The following is a 12,353-nucleotide window of genomic DNA, read 5'->3' on the forward strand; positions in this document are numbered from 1 at the left end:
TCTCGTCGAACTTTGTTAGTAGTTCCTTCTTTATGAATGAGATGAAGCAAAGCTTTTTCCTCCGTTTCAAAAAAACATGTCATGAGGAATTTATTTTATAGTAGAGCCGATAATGGAGTGAAGTCCATGCATGCAACGCCACAAGCTACAGAGTAGTAGTAGAGCACTTTACGTACAGAGCCATATTGCACAGTTCCCAATGCCCCACCAGGCTTTTCCGGCTCCTCGGGCTTAATTGGGAGGCGCTAGTTTAAATATGCTACTAGCTAGAAGCTGCAAGCGAGGTGCGGCTAGGGCGAGCACGCGAGCCACGGGGTGCTGGGAAGGAAAACCCGTTCACATGGCTAGGCTGTCCAGACTCCAGTGCACCCAGATTGTCGAGCCGCACGTCCGTTTGACTTCAAAACTCAAACTACCCGTGTAAAATATTGGCTCGTAGTGAAGTGTAGTACTCCCTCCGTTCCGAATTACTTGTCGCAGGTATGGATGTATCTAGATGTATTTTAGTTCTAGATACATCCATTTCTGCAATGTATCTAGATAGTATACTATTTAAAAAAAAGGCCGCCGTGCGTTCGGCCGGGATCGAACCCACAAAATGAGGTATACACTCCCGCGACCACTAGTAGTACTCGTTGGATTACAACGCAACCTAGAATCGCCTTTTGTCGCTAGTAGTACGTACATTGTTCCTTACAAGAAACCCCTAAGAGCATGGTTAATAGTATAGCCACCTGCTGGCTATAATCCAGTGCCATGTCATCTACAGCCCATCTTATAGCCAACATATAGTAGTAGTTTATTTCTTATAGCCCGCTGACTCAGCTCTATTGTACTTGCTCTAATAATGCAAGAAACCACTAAAATGCCAAGAAACTACTACCACTTGCATACGTGGCAGACTTAAGATAAGACTACCTTATCAACCATTTTACTCCTCTTACCAACAAAAATCCTCGAGTGACCTCCTACCTCCGGCCCGTCCACCTAGTCATCCTCGGCCATGGGACGCAGCTACCGCCGCCGGTAGAAGGCAAGGTCAAAACCGCCAGCGGTGCGGAGCCCATGTTGCGACTGCCCAGATGCCAGCTCCGTCTGGCGCTCGCGGCCGCTAGCTAGCCAAGATAGCTCCGTCCAACTACTTGTCTGCAAGGTTTGCTAGCTAGATTGGCATGGCAGCGCGGCGGCTTGCTCACGCGCGCCGCGCTAAGGCCAGCCATCTGGCTCGAGCGAAGGCCAGCGCGGCGTCTTGCTCGCTCGTGAGTCATGCTCGGGCCAGCCTGCCAACCCGTGCGGAGGCCAGCGCGGTGTCCGGCCCGTCCGGCGGAGCGGCGGCCAACTCGCTCATCACCGGCGCCACCGACGAACACGCATCAGTACTGTTTGAAGTAATGTTCAGGAAAAATAATGATTTGAGGGGGAATAACAGGATAGAAGGTCAGATGTGGGTCCCTCGTGTCAATGGTCAAACAAAATGTGTTGGTTTAAGCTGCCTCGTCAGCACAGACATGTGGGCCAACCCTGTCATAAATGGGTTAAAACGAACCTAATCGGTAGGAGTACTAGGTAGTTTTTGGCATGGATTAAGAAATTTTGGGTATGTTTTTGCTATTTTTTGTACAATAGATTCCTCCTAGGGCTGGTTGAAAGTGGTATTTTTTTGTTAAATACTCTACATATTGTAAGTAGGAGTGAAAGTTAAGCTTTGAAAGCCAATAAGCAAGGCTAGTTACATAGTGCATATGTGTACATGATTGAAAGTAAATATCAACCATGAGTAACTAATATCTTGATGGAAAACTCGAAACTATGGAATACTAGGAAAAGAAATGCATGGTTGGAAATACTAGCAATGTTCATGTCCGTTGCAACGAATCACAATTAGAATAATACTTATTCACAAACTTGGTACAAAACACTCTAATTTTGATATACATATGTCACTAGAGATATATTATGTTTCAATTAGAATATATTCCTTGGGCTGTTTTGGTGAGGTCAGGGAGGGATATGGTTGGTTTTAAGATACTAATTATGGGTTTTTCTGCAAATTGGTAAACAAGTGGGATGTTGGTGAGAAAAGGCAACAACTTACCTCAGAATCGTTAGATGTAGATCTAATGGTCAGAAATGATGGATGGCAGACACACCAGCATCACCGACTTAGTCTTGTGTAGGAGTACTAGCAAGATCCGTGCATTGCACGGAACATCAAGATGCATTTTTTTTATAAAACACTTGTTGTGATTGACCCTTGCGAGAGTAATCCTATGTGTAAAAACTAATGATATCTCGAGAAATATGAGATAAGGTGAAGAGGAGTGGGGTGTGGTGGTGGTTGGTGGTCGAACTGAGCGGAGGCATGGGGATTGACGACGCCGGCAGCGGCCAACAGGCCAAAATGTTCCAGAGGCTTCCTTTATTAATTGCTCAACAATGAGGTTTGTTGGAGATAAGGATGAAAGAGGGAAGGCCTTGTCTGCAAATGTGGAGAGGGGTGCGGGTATCTTTTAGTTTAATTTCCATCCGTCAGATATAGATCGGACAGTCTATATTGCAAGATGGCACATGTACCATCATCACCAACTCGGTTTTTTATAAGAGAAAAAAATATAAGTATGGAGATACAAACGTATTATCGATACTTGCTTCCGTAAACTAGCATCTACATTCTATTCAACGCCTCGACATGTGGGGCCTTAGCACAATGACTTCTCGACTGTGTAAAACAAAGATTTTCCCGTCGCCGACAAGGAGGGGGTGACGTCAGCGCGCTTTTTGGCTTGCTCTAGTCCTAGTAGTCATACTAGGTGGTCTAAGCACGTGTAGATTTATTGTTTTTCACGTCTCGTGTTCGCCGTACTGCCACGACTGTTCATGAATAGATGGTAAGTTATTCACGGGGAAACCCTTGTTGAGCGTGTTTGCGAGAGAGAGAGAGAGAGAGAGAGAGAGAGTGCGTGTGTGATATGTTAGAGGCTGAGGCAATGATAACAGATTATTTGTGTCTATGTGTGTGGAGGATAGAGAGAGACATGTACATGGGGATTTGTGTTGTGTAACATGGAGACACATATACATAATTAGAGAGTGAGTGTGCGAGATACACATGCGGACATGAGGAGAGATGAGGATCCAGGTAAATGGGTGTTTGTGCATGTCTGTGTGTGATTGTGCACGCGTTTGTGTGTGAGAGGCAGAGAGTGTATGTGGAGTAGAGAGACCACTGATGATGTAGACCTAGTATAAGGGAAGGGGGGATGGTGTGACATGTGTAGTAGCGAGATAGCACGGGTGCGGGCGGGGGAGCAGACTATTTGAAAGAGACATCGAGTGTGTGTGTGGGAGAGGGGTGTGAGAGCGAGAGAAAGAGAGAGCTAGCGACGGAGAGAGAGAGAGAGAGAGAGGAAGAGATGGGGCGAGAGGGGTCGTTTGTGTCCATAAATGGCGTATAGATAGGGAGACAATGTTGATGTTGTTCGAAATTGGCCTATGAATGGAGACGCAAGGGAAGCAAGTCATCATGTGTGTGATAGGGACTTCATGAGAGATCTAGAATAGATGGTGTAGAGAACAATGTGCGAAATCGAGAACGATTATACATTAGGGAGCTATGCAAAGAGTCACGACATATATGTATACGGGGAAAGAGCTGGGGCGGGTCCGCATGTGGGAGAGATAGAAAGAGGAGAGTGGTGCACAAGGAGACAAAGTGTGCTTGTTTGCAGTGGGGGTGGTGTGTGAGGTGAGTGCGCGAGAACCACATAACTAGGGAGATAGACGTTTGGGGTGACATTTTGTGTGTATGGGAAATATACACTCTACATAGTGCGTGTGCTTGGGTAAGAGAGATAGCGGGAGACCTAGAGAGTGAGGGAAGAGATGTGTGCATGCCCGAGAGACAAAGTGATAGAGACCTATGTTGGGGTCCGGAGTTTACCAGAGAGAGGGGTGTTAATGTGCTCGTGTGTTGGTGTTTGGGGGAGAGAACGACTTCTCTCTGTGTGTGTGTGTGTGTGGTAGGGGGGGGTTGACTTCAGATAAAGAGTGAGGTGTCTATATTTGAGGGACTTTAGCGTAATTGAGATATTGTGCACTCATGGTTGGTCAATTTGTTTCACAGTTTGTACTATGAGATAATGATACTTTTGAACATGCGTGATATACCTTGATGTACCAGAATTACAAACCTAAGATTGGAATTTTGGAATTCGACTCCATCATTAGCTTTTGTATTTCATTTAAACGGAGGTACATTTTTTAAGCCGGGATTTCGTGATTTCAAATTCATATATCAAACCTAGAGATATACACATACGGGCATGTTCAAACTTTATAATCATCCGCTTTATTCATACACATACACATTTTTGCTTTTGTCATCATATTTAGGATAAACACATTTGGAATTTCATTTGAATTGGACCGTATGATGGTATTTGCTTGTAGTAGCTCAATGATCCATATTTGAATTGAATGGACAATCTAAGTTTCGAGTTGGAGACATTGATTTTCAAAACTTGCACATTTTTTTGCGTGCAAAACAAACAAATTGTCGGCCATGATATCATAGTCGGCCGTACGAGAGCAGAATACTTATAATTTTACGTGCCAAAAGCTTTCAAACTTCCCGCTCACATCGAAATATCACGCGCCCGAAAGTTTAGCCCTACGATATTCCTGTTTTACCCCTGCCACATGAATGGAAAAGGGCTGCTTTGGTAACTCCATTGTTTTCCCCTCTTTGCCCCCAACATTCTTCCCCCGAGCCCATCCCCCTCCCCCCCCCCCCCCCCCCCCAACCACGGCAAGCCGCTGAATCTAGTCCTCCGCCGCAGCGGCGGATCTCACACCCCACCGGATCTACCTTTCGCACCTTGGAACCCCCAACTGCCAACTCACCACTTCACCGAAGCTGCTTCAGCGACTGGCTTGTCCACCGCTCCAGATCTCCTTGACCGCCATCATGGTCCACCGCACCGGATCTGCTTAACCGGCGCCCTCGTCCACCACAGCGTAGGCCCTTCACTGACTCCCTCATCCGCCCCTTCGCTGGCCCTTCATACAAGCCCTCGCCCGCTGGAACAGATCCGCCTCACCGAAAGCACTGTACAACGCGCCCGCCGAAGCCTTCGTCCACTGCACCGGACCCACTCCACGGACGCCATATTCAACTCCACCGGCCCTGCTTTACCGATGTCGCAGCCTCATTAGGTTATTTGGATTTGTACTCCTTTCGGTTTTTCTCTTTAACATGCAACTGTTCACTTACCACAGATGAGCTTTCTCGTATGTCAACAGGCGCTGCAACCGTAGCACCGGAGCCGCTTCAGCGACGGCGACAGCCGGCCCAAACTCAACCGCAACATGAGCACCATCGACGATCCTTAGCTATCAAGTATGACAGCGATACCCATACGCCTCCGAGAATCAGGTACTATTATCCAACGGCCGGCGCCTACGTTCACTTTTCTAGCATAAGCAGTGCACCTTTGAATTTCTTCAGGGCATCATTCAGTTTTTCATGAGATGTGTTATTCTGCTTGCACCTGTAGGGCCATACTTCTGGCAGTGAACATGTTACATGTGCTAAATTACATACCAGTGCACATATAGTTAATATGCTTTAGTTTTGTTCTGATGCCACCTGTTGGTTCCATCAGACTGCTTAATGTTCTCTATGATTAATTACACATCAGCAAACTAGCATGTGGTTCCGCTGCTTTTTGTTTGTTTTACCCTACATTTTCTGATGCTAGCTATTACATCACTGCTCCGAGCCTCTATTCATTACTTGTTTGTGTGTTCTTGATCTTCCCAAGTTGCATGACAAATTTGATGCTTCTACTAATTATGGAGCTGCCAAACCCATCAAGCAAAATATTTGTTCTTTTGGGGCTAGCACCTCGAACAAGCATAAAAATATAGGGAAGCAGATATACTCCCTCCGATTCTATTTACTCTGTGCATAACTCTTGACCCGCATACCAAGGAGGGCACTGGTTTAATTTTTCTGGACTAATTTGCCAATTAATTAGGGCAGAGGCGGATGGGGCGGGGCACAAAAGGAAACCAGTGCTAGGAATTGGCAACGCGTAGACTAATACGAGAAAACTGAGAAAAAGTTATACGCAAAGTATAATCGGAGGGAGTATTGTCGTGTATGCACACACCCTTCTTTCATTAGTTTAGATGAACCATTGATGATCAATTCGGACCAGTGCATGCGATTAAAATTAATTTTACCTAAATAGATGGTGCAGAAGAAACTACAACAACTAGATTTGCAACCACGGGATGCTGACGATATCTTCAAAGAACATTGCAACAGCAGCTAGGCTTCACAGCAACATATGGTAAGCCAGTGTGTTTTAGTACATGTGAAATGTAATGCGAGTGGGCTGATTTCTTGGCTTGTGCCCTCAACGTGTAATCCTACCGAATTACAAATAGTTCAGTTGTCTGCTTTGCTGTATTGCTTGATTCAAATGCTTATTTGTTGTTACGCTATACCTGAGTTGGCCAATATGTCAGCAGCGCATGCTGTACTATCATAAAGAAATGCATGCCTATTTCATTTGAGTCCTTAACTTTTCCTCTCAACTTCATCACAAGACTGTCTTCGTAGTTTATTTGAGGCCACACTATTAAGTGCTTTCTCAGATTATTTCAACTGCTTAGATGCCTTGGCAACTTAAATATAGCGGCTGTACACTCCCTTTCAACTAGGGATGTCAACTGGGTCCGGTTTAATCCCGATTAAAGTCCACTAGTGGTATGATAGTTCAAAAGAGTTTTTGTTTTTTTGAGGAAAATGAACTAGGGAGGTAGAAAAAATAACTAGATGGGACTGGCGGATTTCGTTTATTTGCCACTTACATCCCTAGTTTCATCTTACCATTTTAATTTCTTTTCGGCTGATGCTGCTTCGAACCATTTAAATATAGTTTGCCATGCTCGGCAATAATTCGTCCATCGTTTACCATGTAAGCTTACTGCCTGGATCATACGCTAACTATCTCTTACTGATGTCCAGCGGAAACCTTTTAGGATGCCGTTCACACTAGGACACAATGTACAACCCCAAAATCGATTTGTGGAAGCAGTGCGCCATCCATGTTACCAGATGGTAGCAGTTCAGAGGCAACACCGCCGGAGAGCAGTCTGAGCACATATATTATAGTGCTTGAGGCTCTACTAGAGGCAGAAAGAGATGGTGTGGCTGCCATGAATGATGCAATCCTTATCTTGAGGCTAGAAATTATGGAATTAGCGGCACGCATTATGCAAGCAACCCAAGAATTGGAGGAAGTAAGAATGTTGCATTTGAAGACGGAGGAGGTCCTGCTGTTTCTGCTATCTGAAGCCCAAGATAATCCCGGTTCTTCTTTAGATACCAGTTGAAATTTTTCATTAGATTATTGTACTTGCATGTTGTGTCATGTCTCTGAATGGATTATGTTGCAAGACCCCCTATGTTGTCCATGTGTTGTAATGATCCGACTTTTTTAGGCGAGCTAATCCTCAGTACTTGTATGATTAACATAAGGTGAACTGTTTTTCGTGTGAGCATATTGCATTGGATGAAATAACTGTTTAACACAGAGTGTATCCAACCTACTGAATTTGAAGATCACGACATTTCTAAATCATAATCATATATAAATGTGGAATAAATCTTTGTTGTGGTTTTGAAGAAATAAATAACAAAACGTATAATTATCTGTGGATATTCGTAATCGAATACAAATTGGATTTGAATTTAGTTTGCCAGGTCCCACGGCAAACGTGAATGCTAATTCTCCCAAGTTTTGAACGAAGCGGCTAAACACCCACTATAATTTGTGGGCTGCCCGAAGCAAGTGTTTGCGAGATGGAAATTACTGTCTACCCCTGACACTTGACATCCTTATCGACAGGATTTACACTGCTGTCGATAGGGGTAGACTTGTAACTTCAATCAGACGTGACACGACGGCCTCTGAGCCCATTTAGACACGGTGGGCGCCAAACGTGGGCGGCAAAACACATTTGATTCAAGCTCGTCCGAAAGACATGTGTCTCTTCCTCCATTTCCCCATTCATACACGGTGGGCGGCAAAACAAACTCTCCTCGTCCAAAATTGATGTAGGCTTATATTTTAAATAGGGGCAGATGTGTAACTTCCATCAGATGTGACACAACTGCCCAACCTGTCAGCCCCGTTCATACACCGTGGGCGCCAACCGTGGGCGGCAAAACACCCTCTCCTCGCCCGAAATAGTTACCGGCAAATATTTGGGAGATGCGAGATTACCGTCCTATCCCCAACCGACGCGATGTCCGAAATTTTAAACGGGGGATAAGTTCGTAACTTTCCCCCGTTTCAGAGAAGCGCGTCCCAAAGTATGAGATCCCCCTCCCCTCCATTTCCCCATTCATACATCGTCGGCGGCACGACAACCTACGCACTGCGGCTAGCCTCCTCCGTCCGCCACCCCATCCTCCACCTTGCCGGAGCCGCTACCCCTACCCCGTCATCCACTGCAAGAGATGGACGTCTCTCATCCACGGCGCTGGACCAAGATCCTTTCATCGTCTCCTCTCGCTTCATCGGTGCCGTTGTCCACCTTGTCGTTGCCGCTCCTACAACCGCCTCGTCCACGGCAACAGGATATATCCCCCGACCCGGCTGTCTGCCGTCTAAAGTCTTCTTCCCCGCCACCGACAACCATCGCACCCGCAGCACCCTCAACGTATCAGCATAGGCCTACACGGCGTCGCAAGAGAGCTGGTACTCTTCCATATGTGCTTAAGTTATTGATCTCACCCAGAAAATAGATCGTAATTTGTTTACTGTACTTTTCTTGTCCGTACCAAATCATAGTGGCTAGTTGAAAGCAAACATTGGTTGCCAAGTAGCTTTGTCCGGTTTGCACCTTCAGATCCGTCATGGCACGGGCACTATACTCGTAAAGCTTATGGTTTCCCCCCCCCCTTCATATTCACTACCATCATCGTAGGTGCTTCATGTCGTTCTAGCACTGCTCCTCAATACCTCAACCCAAAGCTTACGTGTTGAAATACGAATCTGATATGATGCTAATATCACTAAAACAGAGAACGTTTAATTGGTCACCTAATGTTCCTATATTCGTTTCGAAAAGCATGTGCGCCACCCACTGGTCCAGCTAGTTCCACTTTCCTGATTTTTCTCTTGATGCTTAGGGTTTTCCCCTTTTATATACTCTACTATGATCTGCGTAGGTGCTTTCTGTCGTACTAGCATTACTCCACCCTTGAAGCTAAACAACACAACACTCATAATTCGAAAGCTTAGTTGTTCAAATATGATTGTGATATGATACTGATATTAGTTAACCGACACATTTAATTGGTTAGTTAAAGGTCCCACTTGAGTTTCCAAATGCATGTCGAGACATATAGAGAGACAGCATAATTGCATTTCTTTGTCACTTGTTGACCGTACTTTCTTGTCCATACCAAATCTTAGTTGTTATTTCACAGCAAACGTCGGTTGCTAACTACCCTTTGCGCGGTTTGCAGCTTCAGATCTGCCATCCCACTGCCACGGTCAACACTCTACTCATCATGCTTATGTTTTCCCCATTTTATGATGACCACAATCAGCCTACGTGGTTCGTGTCGTAATAGCACTGCTCCACCCATCGAGCTAAACAAGCTTAGTTGTACAAATTCATATATGATATTATTGCTGATGTTAGTAAAACTGAGAGATGTTTAATTGGTTAGCTAAATGTTCCGACTTTAGTTTCGAAATGCATGTGAGCCACATATGGAGAGACTGGAAAGAATAGTATTTCTCTGTGCGCTCTGGTTCTTCATGGGCGGCCAACCGACATTGTATTAAAAGACTTGTAATATCTTTAATCTGCTTGCTCTTCTGCTCTTCTTTAAGATGATACTCTTCTCTTGCGGTCGACTGCTCAGGTCGAGTTGTTCTCCCTTAGTATATTTTGAATCTGTCAGGTCAGGTCGACTTGTTCTTCTTTACTATATGTTGAAGCTATCATCTGCGAAGTGTCATCACTTCTGGAGCTCTCATATTTTGAGTAGTAGGCCACATTATATTAATGCACACAACAAATTACAGCATGCATGGCATCTTTTAAAAGAATTGCAGAGATAGCACAAAGGGTTTTACAGGGAGGCAGTATTGGATTAGAATCACTTCTGCATTACAAAGAAAATCTCACTTGTTTTTATGTTTTCATGCATGTCAGATATTGAACATTATCAAAATGAATATGAGAATGGGCACACGAGAGGAATATTGCAGAACGATCCACTGGCTATCAAACTTGGCATGGTGGAGGATGGCCTATCTTATTCACCCATCAAGGTGCTTGCTCTAACTTTGCAAAGTTGTATTGGTTGCACATATTTTGCATCTGACCTCTTGCATTACTTCTACTTTGTTACACCATCTGCTTAGTTTAAGCATCATATATGAGTATATGCCATACCTATCCATTTTCTGTACCTATTCCATGTGTCGTCACACTGTGTTTTTCCAGTCAGATGTTGTTCTTTCGTAATAGGTGTCCAAAAGGAAGAGGGTGAGTGAAGGTCGTCAAGGAGTACAAACTAGGTATTTGGAAAAGGTAGTGATACCTGTTAAATCAGATAGATCAGCAGCCACAGAAAACACAGGCCTAACTATACCACACTTTACCCCTACTCCAGTGGCCAAACCCCTATTAGAACTACTGGGAGCCTAGCGTCAGGTACTGTCTATGATATCAATTCAAAATTTGAACTCCTAAATTTCTGCTTGTGCCTTACCTTCTCTCTTGTATCAAGACTAATTTCAGATGAATCTCCTTGCTCAAAGGATCATACGATCTCAAAACAATAATGGGCTCTGCATTGCTCTTGTCAGTGCCTCTCTCCCTTTTGCCTTGTGACGCTGTACTTAATTAATTGCTATTTGATTATGTATCATCAGTCTGCACCTGAGCTTCATTATCCTCTGTTTCTTCCAATATTATTTGATCTATATTTACTCTTTGCAAAATGCGAATAATGGCAACGCTTATAAAGAATTTTCTTTGGGGAATTTATTGAATTATCCTTCCATCAACATGGAGAAGGGCTTTGTCCAGCCCGTGTTAACATGTAATGTAAGTTCATCCTTCTCAAGCCTTCAAACTTTGTTCTAGTATAGATTAGGATAGGCATCATTTCCTCCACTGCTGTTTGCTTTGCTGTTTACATCTGATTGGATGTTTGCAACAACTACCAGTTTCAAATTGTAGTTGTAAAAACATGTTCCTTATGCAGAACAGATCCATTTATTTGCTTATATAATTGTGAAACCTGTTACGTGTCTCCTTGTTTCTCTTTCAAACTCATATCTCTTACGCCAGGCATAACTTTAGGGAAGATAATGAGCCAAACCATTTTGAGGATAGCGAGATGACCCCAAGGTCCTGTCTTGATGAAGACAGTGAGTTGAAGCTACTCACCAGCAGGTGTGAGACAACCTCTGTGCAGTCGCTGCCTCAATCAGTTCGACTTCTTCAGTCTCAACTTAAAGCGGAAAGGCTTGCTTCAGCTCAGCTCCGACTTGAAGTCAAAGATGCAATGAAGATGTTAGAGGACTGCCGTGCGCACCATCATGCCTTAAATCTAGTGTTGATGCATCTATCGTTGACACAACTGAGGTCTACTCAGCTTCTTCAGCTGTTTGGGGGGCGACCTGGCCAGGGCCTAGTGCCTTCTGAAGTGCTCTCAGTTTTGTATATTCTTTTGTCGGCGCGTTTATTTGCACTGGTGGCGAACTTTGATGCCCAGTGGATGTAATATGTGTGATAGCCGTGATAGCCTAGCGTAAGTTGCTTACTTATTTATTTCCTTGTTGTCTTGTTTATTTGTTTGCTTCTAGTCATTGCAGTTCTTTTTCCGCGGTTTGCTAGTGGCTGCATTAACCTATTTTTTAAAACTAGGCCACAATAACCACGGGCTAATATTTACTGTAGTGACACTGGGCCTCCTACGGGCCGTAGAAACAGTGGGCCTTCTACGGGCCGTAGAAACAATGGGCCTTCTACGGGCCGTAGAAACAATGGGCCTTCTACGGGTCGTATCATCAATGGGCCTTATACGGGCAGTATGATCGATGGCCAAACATGGGCCAATAACAGGCCGCATTATGGCTGTAAATGGGCTAGAGTTGGAATCGTCCGTTCATGGGCCGACCATAACGGGCCATCGTTAATAGGCCATATTTGATGACGCTATGAAACCGGCCCAACATATTAATGGACCACAAACGGGCCGACTGTAACCACGGGCTGAATTTGGCCCACACGCAGAAAATGATAGTAAC

The sequence above is a fragment of the Triticum urartu genome, chromosome 7, assembly GCF_003073215.2.
Source record: "Triticum urartu cultivar G1812 chromosome 7, Tu2.1, whole genome shotgun sequence".
Taxonomy (NCBI): Eukaryota; Viridiplantae; Streptophyta; class Magnoliopsida; order Poales; family Poaceae; genus Triticum; species Triticum urartu.